This window comes from Dendrobates tinctorius, unplaced genomic scaffold (genome assembly GCF_039654945.1).
Source record: "Dendrobates tinctorius isolate UK_male_01 unplaced genomic scaffold, ASM3965494v1 ptg000254l, whole genome shotgun sequence".
Taxonomy (NCBI): Eukaryota; Metazoa; Chordata; class Amphibia; order Anura; family Dendrobatidae; genus Dendrobates; species Dendrobates tinctorius.
This window is the reverse complement of record NW_027361921.1, coordinates 9,035,809-9,048,028: the sequence shown is the minus strand read 5'-3', so window position 1 is coordinate 9,048,028 and position 12,220 is coordinate 9,035,809. Positions and strand designations below refer to the sequence as shown.

At 43.4% G+C, this 12,220-nt stretch overlaps 1 protein-coding gene across 8 annotated transcripts in view; it reads left to right on the top strand.

Moving 5' to 3' along the window:
* The window catches only part of TNRC18 (trinucleotide repeat containing 18), a 753,175-nt gene that overhangs the window by 472,343 nt on the left and 268,612 nt on the right, over positions 1-12,220 (top strand). The window lies entirely within an intron of this gene.

Here is a 12,220-nt window from a genome sequence, read left to right as displayed (position 1 = left end):
ATTTTTATGCAACTGATATTTTTCTCTGATTTTCATAAATGGTCGCTGCAAATTGCAAATGACAGTCAGTCTAATAAAAGTCATCACCCGTTAGAGTATACGTCAAATTTTATTGAAGAAACCTCCCAATGATAACAGTATAATCTCCAAAATGAATAAAAACTTAAAAAAATGCACTGTTCCAAATTATTAGGCACAGTAGAAATTCTAAACCTTTGATATGTTTTAAAGAACTGAAAATGCTCATTTGTGGAATTTCCAGCATTAGGAGGTCACATTCACTGAACAAAAAAAGCTATTTAACTCCAAAACATCCTAACAGGCCAAGTTACATGTTAACATAGGAACCCTTCTTTGATATCACCTTCACAATTCTTACATCCATTGAACTTGTGAGTTTTTGGAGAGTTTATGCTTATATCTCTTATTGCCTCTTTATCTAGTGAGCAAGGCAAGGCGTCCTAGGACCCAGGCATCCTCTACAGCAGCTGATCCCTTTTGGACATCAACCCCTGAAAATTATCAGCCTGTTATTCCAGATTTCATGGGCAGGTCAGGAATCCCATTTGACACCACCGGCTTCACTGAAATAGACTTTTTCAAATTCTTTTTCAGTGATGAAATAATAAATCTTATGGTGGCCCAGACAAATTTGTATGCCCATCAATTTTTCACCAAAAATCCCATGTCAACATACGCTAGATGGACTCCTGTAAATGCAGCAGAGATTATGACGTTTTGGGGCAGTGTGCTGCATATGGGCATAATCAGAAACCCAGTGCTTTGGCAACATTTGCGTACTGACATACTCCAGCATCCCACTCTTCAAGACCCTCTCTCAGAGGTACAGTTGAATGTGGCACTGTGCAAAAAAAATTAGAGGCGCCTCCCTGAGCCACTACTTGGGCAACTGTTGAGAAAAGGTAACAGCAGAGCCCAATGCAGCCACAACATGCTGGTGGTAAACTATAAGGACACAAGGGATTAACTTATCTTGACCACCATACGCCGTGACAACAGCTCCCTTGTCACTGTGCAAAGCACCACAACAGAAGTCCCAAAGCCAGAATGTATCCTGCATTATAAGTACATGGGGGGGGGGTGTAGATTTCAGTTCAGGTCCTCAAACCATACAATGCCATGAGAAAAGCTAAAGTTTGGTACAAAAAATTGGCCATGCACATTGTACACATTACTGTACATTACTTTTGCACTGTTTCGATCTGCAGGCAATACGGGGACCTTCCTTCAGGAGGTAGTCATCAAGGTCCTAATATTTGGCACTCAGGTAGGTACCAGTACTTATGAAACTGTTGAGGCCCGTATTGTCTCAGGTCAACATCTTCCATGAGAAGTTCTCCAAACAGCGAAGAATGGAAGATCACAAAATACCTGGATGGGGATAATATACTGTATATCAGGATGGTGGGACCATTCCTCCCCCCCTCCCATAGCAGTGCGTCATGACCACATATTTTGCTTAAATTTTTTTCCAGCTTCCTCCTCCAAAACCTAGGTGCGTCTTACAGTCCAAAAAATACGGTAACTCTCTGGTTTAAGTGCATAAAAATGAAAAGTTTGAAAATTATGACATATTCGCTAAATTTCCATTGTTTTCACAAATAAACACAAGTTATATCGAACAAATTTTACCTCCTAATACAAATATGTCACAAGAAAACAATCTCCAAATCGGTGGGATCTATTGAAGCGTTCCACAGTTATTACCTCATAATGTGATAGTGGTCAAAATTGAAAAACATGGCTTGGTCAGAGAGGTGAAAACAGGCTCATGGGTTAAAACCCCCTTAAACTAATGGGTGTAGGATTGCTCGGGTCAGGAGGAGTTCACGGCACATAGAAAACAGGGCACATCCAAACCAATGTGAACAGGTGCAAGCTAGGACAACCAAGTGAATAGAGCTAAGAAAAAGATATCTGCACTCTGAAATGCTTAAAATACTGAATTTAGAAAATAGGCACGGCATTATTGCCACAGAAAATACGTAAATACTATAATATTTAAATAGGAACTATAGAAAAATGGAACTGCATTATTGCTACAGAAAAAAAAATAAAGGTACTGTATTTTGCTGACTAAAAGACGCACCGGACCATAAGACGTTCCCCAAATTTGGGCGAAAAATAGGAAGAAATTGATTTTAAATATAGTCCGTTTTAACGGTAGCTTATTGGGGGGACAGCGTCGTGGGAACGGGGTCATAGGAGGCAGGGTCTCTTCAGGAGTCCGGCGGCAGTATAGGGTTATGCTGCGGGCCCCGAGGTGGGAGGAAGGGGGCGTCCAGGTGGGGCGATGCTGCAGGCCCTGAGATCTCATAAGATGTTGATACTGGTGAGCGAAGTCCCAAGTCCCACTGATTTCCCTGTGATGGGCCTTGGGGAAAATAGCGTGCTCTATGTGCATTTGGAGATCACGCCTAGATAGTTCTCAATCTGTGCATTCACCGCCTCCTGCGACCATTTTCCTCAGACCCACTGCACGGAAATCTGTGGAAAAGGAGACTCCGCTCACCGGCATCTTATGAGGGGCCATAGCATTACCCCACTTCTGCCGCCGCCGGCTTACCAAAGCAGCAACCCTGCCTCCTTTGACCCCTCTCCACCGCAGCCACCCAATCCCCCGGTAAGCTGCCTTCGGATTATAAGACACATCCCCATTTTCCTCCCAAATTTTGAGGGAAAAAGTGTGTCATATAATCCGAAAAATAGGGTACTTAGTGCATAAATTAGCCAGTTCATGAGAGCCCAACAGCAAGCGACAAGATCCTTATTGTTGGGAACTCAACCTGATATGATAGCTTTTTATTGACTTTATCCAGTTTTCTAAATTCTTTGTTTTTAACATTTCATACTGCTGCTACTTTTTTCTTAGCTTTATTGACTTGGTTGTCCTAGCTTGCAATTGTTCACACCGGCTTGTATGTACTAGTTAGTCCTTTCTATTTGTGTGCAAAACCGGTCTACCAGACCATCAGCATCATGGAGGTTTTACTGACTTTCAGAAGAGATTAAATTACAGTACATTATCACAAAAAGGAAATGTAAGTTCCAAGAAGAGCCAGCAGACTGCCTCATCTCAAACCACATTTGAACTGTCAGGAAAGCTAAACACAAAACCAATATCCTGTTCAGTTACTTTCATGGACATCAGAAACTGAGTATCCAAAGGTATGGACACTGTGATAAAACACTCTTGGATCGCCTTTGCTGGTGTCAAAGGTCACGTGCGTTCAGCATGAAACTCAGGCGCAGAGCCGGGATTCGGGTATACCTGACACTGGGTCAGGTTTATTAACGGTGAAAGCAATGCATAAAGGAAATAAAACATAAAACAAATCCTTGCCTGTCCGGCATTAACTAAACAAGGTACAACCTAACTACCAACTGGCGGGCTTCTCCCGTCCAGCCAAACCACAGTTGCAGTGGGCACTGCTTCCACTCACGTGTGTCTCTCACACAGACAGGCTCTCTTGTGTTCCCAGGATGAGACCCTCACGCAACCACCTGGTATCCTTTTATATCCGCCTCCCATTATTCATTAGTCACCAGGTGAGATACTGACCAGACTAGGCCACATAGGAAAGGTATCTTGGCGAGATATACCTGCCGTCATCCACTATTCCCACATGATTCTCACAACACGTTAAAACTATACATACAGAAATTGTCTAAATTAGGTGTGGGCAATTCATTTTCCCAAGGGGCCACATAAGAGAACGTAACTGTTGTGGAGGGCTGAACCAATAGGTTGAAATTTATTCGGCTCTATGTTAATATGAACATTATATTTATTATTTTAGATTGATTTTTTTTCACTTAATATTGAGCAGAATTGTGTGCTGACATCCCCTATATACTGCATGAGTATGCAAATAGCCCTCTATATAAAGTATGAGCCGTTGCACAGTCTTCTACGTACAGTATGAGACCTACATAGCCCCTCTATATACAATATGAGCCCCCACATAATCTCTCTACAAGTATGAGCCCCCACATAGTCTCTCTACAAGTATGAGCCCCGACATAGTCTCTCTACATACAGTATGAGCCCCTACATAGCCTCTTATAAACGGGCAAGCCTCCTGTAAACATATGAAACAAAAACATACTCCCCCTTACTCCTTTTTCCCAGCGTTCTGCTCCTGACACGCTGATTGATGGAAGAGCTGCCAGTGGCTCCATTCACTAATGTATTCACTGCTGTCTGCATCCTGAGGGAGCAGATAGTGCTGACAATGGCAAGCGGCGGACGGGTGGTGGATGAGAATGTGGTGGGGCTTATGGGCCACTTTTTTCAGCTCTTCGGCTTTCTCGGTCTTAGTTTTGCTGACTGCATTTTGGCCAGCTATAGTCTAAATGGTAAAGTAAGATGTAAAATATTAGCTATACCAACTTATACACACATCTGTCAGTAACTGACCGGGCCCTCTACAGGCCCAAAAATTCCAGAGCAGAGGATTAAATGATGAAAGCACAGATTATACTGAATATTTTCTCACAAAACTATACAGTTGTGTGAAAAAGTGTTTGATCCTCCCTGATTTCCTATTCTTTTGCAAGTTTGTCACACTTAAATGTTTCAGATCACCAAACAAATTTAAATATTAGACTTTGGGGGTGGAGTTTGAACAGTTAAGATTTTAGAGAAGAATAGAGGTACAGAGAGATACATAAAGTGCATGTATACTAATGCCAGAAGCCTCGCCAACAAAATGGAGGAATTAGAACTAACTTTGTTGGAACATAATTATGACATGGTGGGGATATCTGAGACATCGCTGGACGAGAGCCATGACTGGGCGGTTAATTTACAGGGCTATAGTCTGTTCAGAAATGACCATACAAATAAGTGAGGGGGGGTGTCTATATGTAAAATCATCCTTAAAACCCCATCCTGCGTGATAATATATGTGAATCTAATGAAAATGTAGAGTCCTTGTGGGTGGAGAAGGAGAGGGGGGAAAAATAATAAATTACTGATAGGTGTTTGTTATAAGTCTCCAAAAATACATGAAGCAATGGAGAATATCCTCATAAAGCAAATAGATGAAGCTGCGACTCAAGGAGAAGTCATTATTATGGGGGACTTCAACTACCCTGAAATACATTGGGAAACAGAAACCTGTAATTACAGCAAAGGTAATAGGTTTTTGACAACAATGAGAGACAGCTACCTTTCACAACTAGTTAAGAACCCAACAAGAGGGGGGGCACTGCTAGACCTAATATTAACCAACAGGCCAGACCACATATCAAATATAAGGGTTGGGGGTCACTTGGGTAATAGTGATCACAAAATAATGAGGTTTTTTTTGTATCCTTTAATAAGATGTGTAGTAGAGGGGTTATAAGGACACTAAACTTCAGGAAGGCAAATTTCCAACACATGAGAGATGATCTTAGTGCCTAAACTGGAGCGATATGAGACATAAAAATACACAAGGAAAATGGGAGACGTTTATTAGCATCCTGAATATGAACTGTGCACAATATATACCGTATGGGAATAAACATGCTAGAAATAGGAGGAAACCACTATGGCTAAATGGAGCTGTAAGGAGCGCAATAAGTGACAAAAAGAAAGCATTTAGAGAATTAAAGCAAGTAGGTAGTGATGAGGCATCAAATAAATACAGAAGATGAAATAAATTCCGTAAAATGCAAATCAAGACAGCAAAGATTAAGACAGAGAGACTCGTTGCCAGAGAAAGTAAACATAATCCCAAAATATTCTTTAACTACATAAATAATAAGAAACTAAAAAATGATAGTGTTGGACCCCTTGAAAATAGTCTGGGCGAAATGGTGGATGAAGATGAGGAAAAACCCAATATGCTAAATGACTTTTTTTCAACAGTAATTACACAAGAAATTCCCATGACTGATAACATGACCAGTGATAACAAAAATTCTCCTTTAAATGTCACCTGCTTAATCCAGCAGGAAGTACGGCGGCGTCTAAAAATCACTAAAATTGAGAAATCCCCGAACCTGGATGGGATACACCCCCGAGTACTGCAGGAATTAATTACAGTCATAGATGGACCATTATTTTTAATTTTTAAAGATTCCATAGTAACAGGGTCTGTACCACAGGACTGGCGTATAGCAAATGTGGTGCCAATATTCAAAAAGGGGACAAAAACTGAACTTGGAAATTATAGGCCAGTAAGCTTAACCTGTACTGTGCGTAAAATCCTGGAGGGTTTTCTAAGAGATACTATACTGGAGTATCTGAAGAAGAATAACTTCATGACCCAACATCAACATGGGTTTACGAGGGACCGTTCCTGTCAGACTAATCTGATAAGCTTCTACGAAGAGGTAAATTCTGGACTGGACCAAAGAAATGCAGTGGACTTGGTTTATATAGACTTTTCAAAAGCTTTTGGTACGGTGCCACACAAAAGCTTGATACATTAAATGAGAACAATGGGGATAGGGGAAAATATGTGTAGGTAGGTTAAGAGCTGGCTCAGGGATAGGAAACAAAGGGTGGTTATTAATGGAGCACACTCGGACTGGGTCACGGTTAGCAGTGGGGTACCACAGGGGTCAGTTTTGGGCCCGCTTCTTTTTAACATATTTATTAAGGACCTTTTAGGGGGCATAGAGAGTAGAATTTCAATATTTGCAGATGACACTAAACTCTGCAGGGTAATCAATACAGAGGAGGACAATTTTATATTACAGGAGGATTTATGGAAACTAGAAGCTTGGGCTGATAAATGGCAAATGAGCTTTAATGGGGATAAATGTAAGGTCATGCACTTGGGTAGAACGAACAAGATGTATAATTATGTGCTTAATTGTAAAACACTGGGCAAAACAGTCACTGAAAAAGACCTGGGTGTATGGGTGGACGACAAACTCATATTTAGCGGCCATTGGCAGGCAGCTGCTGCAAAGGCAAATAAAATAATGGGATGCATTAAAAGAGGCATAGACGCTCATGAGGAGAACATAATTTTACCTCTATATAAGTCACTAGTGCGACCACACTTAGAATACTGTGTACAGTTCTGGTCTCCGGTGTATAAGAAAGACATAGCTGAACTGGAGCGGGTGCAGAGAAGAGCGACCAAGGTTATTAGGGAACTAGGGGGTCTGCAATACCAAGACAGGTTATTACACTTGGGGATATTTAGTTTGGAGAATCGTTGGCTTAGGGGTGATCTTATTTCAATGTATAAATATATGCGGGGACAATACCAAGACCTTTCTAATCTTTTTACTCTTAGACCTGTGACGGGGACAAGGGGGAATCCTCTACGTCTGGAGGAAAGAAGGTTTAAGCATACTCACAGACGCGGATTCTATACTGTAAGAGCAGTGAGACTATGGAACTCTCTGCCATATGATGTTGTAATGAGTGATTCCCTACTAAAATTTAAGAAGGGACTGGATGCCTTTCTTGAAAAGTATAATGCTACAGGGTATATATCAGGATCCTGACAGCGCCGGCGTACAGCCTCCGCTGAGCAGGGACTCACCCGCACTGTAGGGACCCCTGGGGACAAGAACAGCCGGAAAGTACAGATGCACAGGACCTGAACACTGAAGGTTAGCAAGCCGGCACAGGACCTACGGTCATGTGATTGCAAGGGGGCGGGGCTTAGCGTCCTGCTTTCAGAGAAGGTAGAAAACTCAGTCGGGCAAAACGGAGGTCATACACAGTACGGGCAAACGAGGTACAGGAGGGATAAACAGACGGGAGGTCAGACAAAGCCAAAGGTCATACACAAGAGGGCGGTGCGGTACCAAAGGGACGAGCAGAGAGCAGTCGAGTCACAAGCAGAGAGTCATACACGAGAGAGCGGTGCGGTACAAGAGGAGCCGGCAGAACTTGTAACAGGGACAGAACCGGATCACAACCAAACAAGCAAGAAGTTATCAGGCACAAGGCACACGTATACAAGAGGTCAACTAACTCAGCCGAGGGCAGGAGTATAACTGACACCGGACCTAGGTCCAGTGAGCATTAAATAGCCGCCCTCTGCCAGAGAGGAAGAACAATTAACCCCCAGTCTGACCAGGACGGGCCAAAGCGAAACCCCGTCCTGGATCATGACAGTACCCTCCTCTCAATTGGGGGCCACCGGACCCCCAGGTCTCTCAGGGTACTTGGCGTGAAAGGCCCGGACCAGCCGATCCGCATGAACCGATCGAGCAGGAACCCATGAGCGTTCTTCACGACCGTAGCCTTTCCAATGTACCAGATATTGAAGGGCACGACGGACCAACCTGGAGTCGACAATTCGTTCCACCTCGTACTTCGACTGCCCGTCTACCAAAGCCGGTGGCGGGGAAGCTGATGATCCCTCCCCACCGGACCTCACAGGTTTCAAAAGGGCCTTATGGAAAACATTAGGGATCCGCAGAGATGGCGGGAGACGCAACCGAAAAGCCACTGGGTTAACTGCTTCAGTAATTTCATAGGGACCTATAAACTTGAGTCCAAGCTTCGCAGAGGGGACCTTGAGCCTTATATTCTTGGTGGACAGCCATACCTTATCCCCAATCTGAAACACCGGTCCCGCGGATCGTTTTTTGTCCGCAAAAAATTTAAATTTGTCCTGGGCCTTCGTAATGTTACTCGACTTCCCGCCATACCTCCCCCAACCGCTGGATCGTCTCATCCGCCCCAGGACACCCAGAATTCAAATGGGAAAATTCTACAAAATGAGGATGAAACCCATAATTGCAGAAAAAGGGAGATGTACCCGTAGACTGGTTAATGCGGTTGTTAAATGCAAACTCGGCCAACGGTAACACAACACTAATCATCCTGTCGGGCTGAGGTCAAGCAACGCAGAATTTGCTCCAGAGACTGATTGGTCCGCTCGGTCTGCCCATTAGTCTCTGGATGATAAGCGGATGAAAAGGACAGACCAATACCTAACCTCTTACAATAAGCGCTCCAAAATCTGGAAACAAATTGCACTCCCCTATCAGACACCACATTCAAGGGTACCCATGCAACCGCACCACATGCTCAACAAACAATCTGGACAATGTTTCCGCATTAGGTAGAGCTTCCAAAGGTATAAAATGTGCCTCCTTACTAAACCTATCCACCACAACCCAGACAACGGTATTAACCTTGGAGGGAGGAAGGTTGGTGATGAAATCCATGGACAGATGAGTCCATGGTCTCTCAGGAATTGGCAGTGGTACCAATTCCCCAGCTGGCCGGTTATGGGGGGTTTTTGCACGGGCACAAACATCACATGCAGACACATATTCCCCAACATCAGAGGCTAAAGAAGACCACCAGAATACTCTAGCAATGGCCTTCCGGGTGGCCGAGATCCCTGGATGTCCACCCAGAACTGAGTCATGGAACTCCCGGAGGACCTTGAGACGAAACTGAACTGGCACAAAAAGTTTATCCACCGGCTTAGCCGGAGGTGCAAGAGACTGGGCTTCCCTAATCTCCCGTTCCAACATATTAGAAATACCTGCCACCACCACCCCAGGCTGAAGAATGGAGGATGGAGGTTCCGGGGGGGACACTGGATCTATACTGCGTGACAAGGCATCCGCTCTGACATTTTTGGATCCTGGCCGAAAAGTGATCGAGAAGTTGAATCGGGATAAAAAAGTGACCATCTAGCCTGTCTGGGCGTCAACCTTTTAGCTGACTCAATGTAAGCTAGGTTTTTGTGGTCTGTCATTACGGTTATAGGATGGACAGCCCCCTCCAAAAAATGCCTCCATTCTTCAAAAGCCAACTTTACGGCCAGAAGTTCTTGATTCCCTACATCATAGTTTCTCTGCAGGGGAGAATTTCTTTGAGAAAAAGGCGCAAGGTCTCAAATTGGTCAAAGTGGCGGGTCCTTGGGACAATACCGTCCCCACCCCCACCTCTGAGGCGTCCACCTCAACAATAAATGGTTCAGACGGGTCCGGTTGAATAAGAACCGGGGCAGACATGAAACAATTTTTCAAAAACTGAAATGCCGCTATGGCTGCGGTTGACCAATTCTTGATATCGGCCTCCTTTTGAGTCATGTCTGTGAGGGGTTTAACCACCTGTGAGAACCCCCTTATAAATTTACGATAAGTGGCGAATCCTAGGAAACGCTGCAGAGCCTTCAAATCACAAGGTTGAACCCACTCGACAATGGCCTGCACCTTATTAGGATCCATGCGATACCCTTCAGCAGACACGATGAACCCCAGAAAAGACAGTTCCTGAGCAAAAAATAAACATTTTTCTAGTTTAGCAAAGAGACAGTTCTCCCGGAGCCTTTGGAGAACTGCCCGAACTTGACCAATGTGAGCCTGTTTATCAGGAGAGTAGATCAATATGTCATCCAAATATACCACCATAAAATGTCCAATAAAATCAGAGAACACATGATTTCTGAAATTTTGGAAGTCCGCTGGAGCATTGGTCAGGCCGAAAGGCATGACAAAATTTTCAAACAACCCTTCAGTAGTGAGAAAAGCGGTTTTCCACTCATCTCAGTCCCGGACTCGGATAAGGTTATACGCTCCCCGTAGATCTAATTTCGAAAACCACTTAGCTCCGGATAACTGGTTGTATAAATCAGGAATAAGTGGAAGGGGATACGTATTCCTCACAGTTATCTTATTTAACTCACGAAAATCGAGGCATGGGCGTAAACCACCGTCTTTTTTCTTTACAAAAAAGAACCCCGCTGCCACGGGAGAAACAGAAGGACGAATGTGTCCCTTATGGAGACTCTCGGAAATATATTCCTTCATCGCAGCCCGTTCTGGACCCGAAAGGTTATACAAGCGGGCTTTGGGCAATGTAGCATCTGGAACTAGGTCAATGGCACAATCAAATGGGCAGTGTGGTGGTAAAACCTCAGCCTCTTTTTCGGAGAAAACATCCGTGTAGTCTTTCAGGCACTCCGGAATACCTTCCAGACCCACGGACGACACAGACACAGTAACAAGACTTTTTTCAGAGCAATTAACCCTCAGTCTGACCAGGACAGACCAAAGCGAAACCCCATCCTGCATCATGACAGTATATATATTAGATTCTTTGATAAGGTGTTGATTCAGAGAACTAGTCTGATTGTCGTATGTGGAGTCGGGAAGGAATTTTTTTCTCCAGTGTGGAGCTTCGTGTTTTTTTTTTTGCCTTCCTCTGGATCAACATGTTAGGCTATGGGTTGAATTAGATAGACAAAGTCTCCCTTCAACCTTAAATATTATGTTACTATGTAAATTTAAAACAAACACAAAATGCAGTCAATAAATGAAGGTCTTTATTAAGGGAAAAAGAAATCCAAACCTACAGGGCACTGTGTGAAAAATTATTCCCCCCCCCATCTTAAAAGATAAATCAACTGTGATTTATCACTTCTTTGGGAATCTGAGTTAAAATTCCCTATTCACACACACACCTGATTACTGGGACTCCAGTGAACCACAGTGAGAGCCATTATCCACAAATGGCAAAACATGAAACATTGGTGAACCTTCTCAGGAGTGAATGGCTGACCAAAATTACCCCAAGAGCGCAGCGATGACTCATCCAAGAGGTCACACAAGACCCCACAACAGCATCCAAAGAGCTTCAGTTAAGGCTTATTACCACTTGTGATCCATTCGGACTAGTGCAATCCAATAAAAAATCTGATTACACTTGCCCCAATGTTTCTCTATGGGGCAGCTCACATCTTCAATTATTGCGCTTTTTCACACCACTGTATGTCAGTTTGCTCCTTCTGCTGTATATCATCATACCTGCAGATTGGAGCCCATTTTCATGATGACAGGTTCTCCTTACAGTTTCCGATGTGTTTCTATATCTCCCAACTGAAATATTAATTTCTATTTTAACAGACAACATACAAACTGTGTAGTCGTATAAGCATTAATTCATTCATACATACATTTCAAAGCAAAAAAAAAAAAACGATGAAAAGTTATGAGTGTTACCCACCAATGGTACATGAAAAAAGCAGCACTTTATTATGGTCGTCACATACTGTTAACCAGAAGAAGCGTAGGTTACACAAAACAGCTGTAGCTTACTTACCTCCTTATGTCTCTTCTCCTCATGAGACGGCCATAATAAAGTGCTGCTTTTTTCCATGTACCAGTTGTGAGTAATGCCCTCATTTATCTTTTCATGCTTTTTTTGCTCACAATTTTGAACTGCTATATCTCAAGCTGAGCACCTCTATATCTGGTAATCCGCAATCAGTGTTTG